The following is a 7,612-nucleotide window of genomic DNA, read 5'->3' on the forward strand; positions in this document are numbered from 1 at the left end:
GACCCACTCTGTGTGGTGTACATAGGAAGGAAAGCTGATAAATGCATTATTAGAGTTGATTTCAGCCAAATTATTGTTGATGGCGAAGAGGATTTCCTTTGATCGAAGCTTTGCGAACAGAGTAAACCTCTGCCAAGTTAGTCTTCGAACTTGACAAAAAGATGGACCTTCAATCCAGAATGGTTCCCATTATCAACCGTATGAAGAATGAACCCTGGAGGGAATTTATGAAGCTGAAATTGGATCGGGGGCTCCAAATAGCTCATAAACTAAGAGAGTACAACTTCACTGGTTTATGAGCATGAATTATCAATTATGAAGAATGAATTACGATTGTTAACTCTTTCCATCAGCACCTTTTATGTCGTACATAGCAACTACAAGTCTGAAATGAGGAACTGACATTGGAAACACTGTGCTGTGAAAACCAAGTGGTGTGAGGAAATGTTAATGACAGTGGGAAGCAATGCCTCAGGATATAACAGCTGATTGTTATGTTCATGAAGCAGAAGAACGATACGTGATTCAGAGGAGACTTTGAACAAGGCTGTAAATGTGTGTCTTAAAATCGCTTACTGGGTTTACTGATCAGAAATCTGCACTCGGCTACAGTCGCGAAAACACATTTTGAATATATGCCACATAATTTTTCCATAATGACTCCAACGTGCAAATGTATGCATGTTGGGAACAAAAATATTTATACGTTGGGGAAAAAAAACTCATCTCGCAAGCGAAAGGACCAGGGTTCAATTCCTGGGCGGGGCGAAATGTTAGACAAGTTTCCTTACTCCACAAGTCTCTATTTACCCAGCAATAAGTAGGAATCTGGTTGTTAGTCAGTTGGCGGATCGTTTTTCTGGGGATAATAATCCTTTCAAAAAAGAAATACATTTTAAAAATTGGGTCACTCGATCCACGACTGTTTGTGGGACACTGCTATGCGCAATTGACTGCCATGTTTCGCCCACAAAATATATAGCGTATTCGGTGAAGCGCTTTGAGACGTTTCGGAGATGTGATAAGGCGCTATGTCAAATGCAAGGATTATTATTATTATTTGTCATTCAGAAATATGGATATCATTTATATACACAGATAAACACAGCACTCATTAGCTTGAGCCTGGAAAATAAGGACTACAATATCCATGCCCTTTGTAACCTTCAGTTTTAACCAGAGGCCTCCTCAATCAAGTTCATACGTTTACTGAAGGCCTTGCAAGCTCCATCTGTACCCAGTCTTATTTGCTTTAGGCTCTACAGAGACAAGACTGTGTTGTGGGCCCATATCCAACACTAGACTGTTATAGCCAGAAATCACTTCCCTTTTGACCTTCAGCAGTTGATGCTCCCCGTCCTGCCAGTCTGCCCTCTTCTAACAGGACTCTGTTCTCATTCTCTTGTAACATAGTGTGTCTACAATAGTTAGGATTCGCCCAAAATATACAGTCAATTCACTTTACAGTGTATTTTCTGAAGTGCTTTGAGACGTCTCGAAGACGTGATAAGGCGCTATATCAAATGCAAGGATTATTATTATTATTAGGATGTGGATACACTGCAGATAACTTCACTATTGTAACATTCAAATGTGAGGAGGAGGGGAAATGGGGAGAAGCCCTCAACCAGGCTCCGAGACTGAACATTTCATCTAGAGGGAAGCGAATATTGGTAGAATCCGAGTCCCAACCAAAGAAGTATTGTTCCGTGTTTACTTTTTCAATCCCATTTAACATTTTATAGACTTCCATGAGGTCCTTTCTTAATTGTCTTCTCTCAAGACTGGGGAACCTTAGCTTGTCTAATCGAACACTGAATGCGAGTGCAAACTCTGGCTGATTTTTCTCCTGCACCTTCAACCCTTGACCAAGAATGAAATTTGCGTTGAGACATCCTCCTGACGCGAAAGATGCTATATAAATGTAAATTGTATTGTTTTGAAATACACTGAGCCCAATTGTGGCTCATTTACACAATAAGCAGCAGGAATCTCCATGTTAATTTTTTAAGAAAAATAGCATTTTGAATATTTAGTTAAATCATAGCCTAATCCCTTTGTAGAATAGTTGCAGAGCTGCAAATTTATATTTTGAACTGAAATACTGCCAATATCCGGAGCACTACTTGAAGCATTACATAAGATTATGCTGGCATCTTACACAGACAAGAAATTCTGACATATTTTCAGCTTGCAGCACAGCTACATGCTGTGTCCCCCACCTTACTGTGCAATAGGTAGCACATGACTATCGCCTGATTGTACGTTCGACGCCTTTCTGTGAATTTTTGTTAGCACAAGAATAAATAAGGTGGAAGTACAAATAAAAGCTTACAATGTACGTTAAGCTACACAACAAGAAATTCATTCAAAGCTACTACTCTGCCCCTCTGTGGCCATGAATATGTCTCAAAAGTAATTTCTCGTTGGTATAGATGTAGCATAATCACAGCCATTTCAATATGTGCGCTTTTAAATCCTTCTCAGCATTTTTGACTCAAGTCATAAATATTTTGCTCAAGAACACTCGGCCCACACTAAAGTAACGTACATTGCATTTTAGATGAAATAATATGCAGGTTGCAAATAAACATTGAGAAACACTTTGCACAGTTTCGAAATGATTTCTTCAGAAATAGGTCAGTTTGGAAGTACAAATGTTTTTGTTAATTGTCAGTGTGCTGTGTGGCTGTTTGGCCCCTTGTGCCCTTCACTTTGATGTCATCATGCCAGGAGCAGCTTGAAAGCTTGCCAAGAGCACATAAGGATTGTAGTTCACATAATTTATCTATGTAACTCCAGATGGTTTAAAGGTTTTTGCACTGCGGTGGGTGAGATTTCTTATTAGGGGAAATATTCTGCCTGGTGCTGAAGTTAGGTGTTGGGTGTAAATGTTAGGTGTACAGTGTTAGGTGTAAATGTAATTTCAATATATTTGCTTTGAGCAATATATTTCAGGGGCTCAACATGAATTCCGAGTATAACTCCCAATAGTCTACCAAGAGGAAAGAAAGCTCAAATAAATTTAGCACTGAATAAAAAGAAAAACTATCAAAGCTCATTGATTCAAAAATCGCAGCAAGTTAAGTGCAAATACATCCAACATTCTACCCAACTAGGTTGCCGGTACCAGCATTGTAATCGTGTAAACAACACAAGCAGAAGAGAGCGAATAAGCCATCTTCTGTTCATAGGAGTCAAACAATCTGAGTCAAAGTCTATATCCCTGGTGACTGTGAAGGCAACATCTGAATGCACTTCACGGAGATGGAGTGGGAGCCCGAGAAGGCTTGAAGGAGAGCTGAGGGTTAGACAAAGTGCCAAGAGTATGCCTGGGTACTATGAGCTACAGTGAGCAGCTGGGTAGGTTGGCACAGACATCGGCAAAGGTGAGGAAGAGCTGGCGGGAACCAAACAGTGCGTCTTCAGTTTTGTCAACATTCTCACTGCTGGATCAGAGGGTTCTGCGTTGGATAAGTGTAGCACTGATGGAGCTCTGTAGTGTTAAGATATGTCATTGTTTAAGATGGAACATTAAACCATGGTCTTGTCTGCCTGTTCTGGTGGTTCAGGTGCACTAAGTCCAACTGCGGGGAGTTAGTTACACTGCACATATTTCTAAACTTGTTAAAACCATGAACTCAATTTCCTTTCACGTATTAGTGATTTCATTTAATATTCCGAGTCACTGGCAGAACATTTGACCAAGTTAACTTCACTGAGTTTCAACTCTAGTCTCGTCTTCGTATCCCCTCACTGAACAGCCTATCACAGAGTCAAAGAGCATTCTGTTAACTCACAGGCATTTCTTACTTCTGACTCAACAGTAATCATTTTAAGTTCTCTTTTTCCCTTGGCTTGTCCAATTTCGAGAGTTGTTGTAACTTGCACAGTAATTTGGACGGCTTTTACAAGAAGCCTACAATTTTTGATAGTGGCTTTCCCATAGTGAGTCTCCAGATTACCAAAAATAAATCATAATTGATATCGAAAGGTCTTCTGAAACGTCAGCAATGTCCAGGTTTGCTCGTAGATCCGGGTGCAGATTCGTACCCGCTCCAACTACCTTAGAATTTAGTTTAAGCCACTGCTTTTGTGGTGAAACACTAGGAGTACAGAGAAAAGCTCTCCCCTCTGAAAACATTCTCTTGTGCTGGCCTTCAGCTACTTTCTCTTCTCTCTGTGCTATGTTACAAACTCTGAACAGTTAGACACTTTACCAGTTCAACAGCTATAAGACTATTACTTTACTGCTGCCCATAGTAGATATCTTACTTGAATTTAGCTCATGGATTTATTCACTTGAGTTCATCAGAACTGATTTCCCTTGTGTCAAACATCAGTTGTTCAGATGCTTCAAGCTGCTTATCCATGTTCAATATTATTTCAAGTCATTGAGCCGTTTCCAATTTAATACCATTGTTTGTTAATATCGTTGAACTGCTATCTTCTTACCAGTGGATTCATATTTCTAAATTGTAAATCTGTTATAATCTCTGATGTATATTTACTCAGGCAGTTCTCAATGTATATTTATTTGCGTCCTCTTTTTAGGACCCCTTGCATTATACCCGGCTTTCTTTAAATCCTAGCCTGGTTGACTTGACAGTATATTCTGTGCAGCCCTTTGAGACGTCTCGACGACGTGATAAGGCACTATATCAAATGCAAGCATTATTATTATTATGCAATTGTTACAATGCAAGTTCTGGTCTGACACTAGTACCTGCCTCAATTATATTCCAAAGTTCCCATAACCCAATACTCAAGAAAATGAACCTGTGCATGTGCTCCCTCAATTTATGCCAATTCCATTTATTTTTTAAACCAGGGTTGGTGGAAATCATCCTTTAATTTTTTTCATTTTTGTCAGAATGCTATTAGCAATTATTTTGTACATGCTTTTGCATCTTTTGTTACTTAGGTTTAACTGAGGACCAAATGCCCCTCTAGTCCTCTATCTCAGGATGTCAGTCCTACAGATGAGTGATATTGCTAAGTTGTCCCCTGGAGCAAGTCTCATTTAATAATTAATAAATAATTAAGTTATGAATGAATGCAATAAATAAATTACTTGACTGAATTCTGCAAATGATTTACCAGCACCTGGCAAGACTTAAATAAACAGACAATCAATTATCCTAGACACTGAAATAAATAATTGATTGTCTTCTTAAATAATCCACAGACTGCATTAAATTGGTTCCTTATCATTTCAAACATATCAATTATTGACTGGAGGAAATCATTGATTTTCAATCATCATTAATTAAATAAAAAAAGGGGGCCATAAATAAACCTCGATAGTTAGACAGTTATGTTTCCTAAATGATTACAGGGTAATCTATCCACCGAAACACCAGATATTAAGTGGTTTGGTTTGTTTAGGTGACCAGCAGCTATTTTGTTATTGTTCCTCACCTCAGACTTGGAGAGTCAAGATAAGAGTCAAATCTCTGTACTGTGTTAAGTTTACTCTTTCTGACAAGTTCCTGTAACCATCCTCTTCCATTTCTTCTTGCATTCTTTTCAGCTCCCTTTTCCATCTACTGTGAACTTTAGCAAGGCATGATATCAAAAAAGCCTTTTAATGCTCCTTTGAACAGCTTTCCTATGTCAATTTTCTTTCCCCAGCCTATAAAAGCTATCCCACATCTGTTTTCCTCCCTACTTCCGTTGTTGTTATTGCTCCATGCTCTTTGCTTTTACTTTGTTACAATCCATCCCACATGAGATAATAAGTATGATTGTGTACTTGCTCACCTTTTTTTCTTCCACTCTGAAGCGCTAGGAAGTGCTAAAGATTGCTTATTTGTACTTTCCAAATACATAAAATCTGCTTCTAACAGAATTTGTAGGTGCGCCTGATTCATTCACAAAATTGGATAGAAAATAGCAGGAGCTGAATAAAAGTGGCTGGCCCAAAATCCTTACATTAAAAACTGAACAACAAAGTCTGTTCACCATGATTTTGTACATTGCCAAACAGAAATTAGGTATTGTGATCACAATTCACAAATTCAGGATAATGTGCCCATTGTACACAAGAGGAAGGTACTTTCCTATATGAGAGTCAGTCATGAAGAATTGTTATTTATTTTTCGAATGGTGCTGAGGGAATGGCAGGTTATACACCAACTGTTCTCCCTTCAAAGTGAGGGGACTTTAACAGGCAGCTCGACAGAAGGCAATGTCAGCCAGGCCAAAAAAACACACTAGAGATAGATACGGTGGTGAATTATACCAATATACCCTGAAACAGCTTCCAAATACCATAATCACTCAGTTTGCCCTGAGTTTATATGTTTGAGAGATATGGCAATTTGATGCTGAGACAACCTTGAGAATATGCTTTCTTTTCAGCAGTGCGTCAATTTGCATTGCTGCCGAATAAACGGAGATGGTGAACAGAGCTACAGCCTCCCATTAAAACTGATGTCTTAAACATTCTTGAATAGTCCGATGGATGTTCCAAGAAATTTCAAGGGACCATTTTTAATGTTGTTAAAGAGTCATGGACACAATTGGGACTTTAATGACATTAGAATGCTAATCACTGTTCAAGGCTTAGTTGCACATGAGCAGAGCTTTCCTCAGTCCTTGGCAAGAGCGATTCAGTCCACGCCTGAAGTAGAAATCAGGCTCCCTGTTCCTAATCCCAATTTTGTGGGATTTATTACTTCAAAAGAAAATAAATTGCTTCCAGTGGTGTAAATGTAGGGCACCTGTCACAGTGTAAGATGTCTGGCTGCACGGTATTAATGTGCAACATAATACAGCTGAAAAATAAATACTTCTTTTTGAAAAAGTCTGCTAGACAGATGTAATTGCTAAGTAAACTAAGATGCAGAATCTGTAAGGGTGTAATTGCACACACATAGTGGAATATGGTGCTGCCATCTGCAGTTCAGGAATTGTATTGGAAGCTTCACTGTTATGGGATAGAAAACATAGGGAAGGGGAGATGATGTATTCTTAAATGAGTTATTTTCCTAAACTCACACTGAGGATAATTAAGAAACGAAATGTGTTTCGGAATATTGAATACTGCATTACCCCTCATGTCATTTTCTGGTGTAAATAATTTCAGCACAAGTTTCAGAGATCCATTAATGTGCACATAATGTGCACATAAAACATTATTTGCCACAACTACCAATGTAAACAGCGACTGATTTTCAGAAATATTGGTAAGAAGTGAATAGTGCTGAAGGATTGACTCCTAGAGAGTATTAGCAAGCAAATGGAGAAAATGGGGTAGAGGACAGGGGATAAAAGCTCACTTCCCCCTCCCTCTCTTCTGTAATCATTATCCCATCATCTTGATCCCAGACACAACTTTTCCCTCTCTGGTCTGCCTATTTTGTTGCAATCCTCTGCCCTCTACCCCATTTTCTCCTTTGTCTTCCTTGCCCTGCCACCCCCCTCTCTGTTAGCCCTCAAAAGCCTCTCCCTCCCAAAATGTCCCAGTTCTGAGGAAGGGTCGTGGACCCGAAATGTTGACTCACTTTCCTTTCTCCATAGATGCTGCCTGACTTGCTGAGTGTTCCCAGCTTTCTCTGTATCCTGTAAAGTGAACTTACTGTGTATTTTGTGGATGAAACTCAGCAGC

Source organism: Callorhinchus milii, unplaced genomic scaffold, assembly GCF_018977255.1.
Source record: "Callorhinchus milii isolate IMCB2004 unplaced genomic scaffold, IMCB_Cmil_1.0 Scaffold5, whole genome shotgun sequence".
NCBI lineage: Eukaryota > Metazoa > Chordata > Chondrichthyes > Chimaeriformes > Callorhinchidae > Callorhinchus > Callorhinchus milii.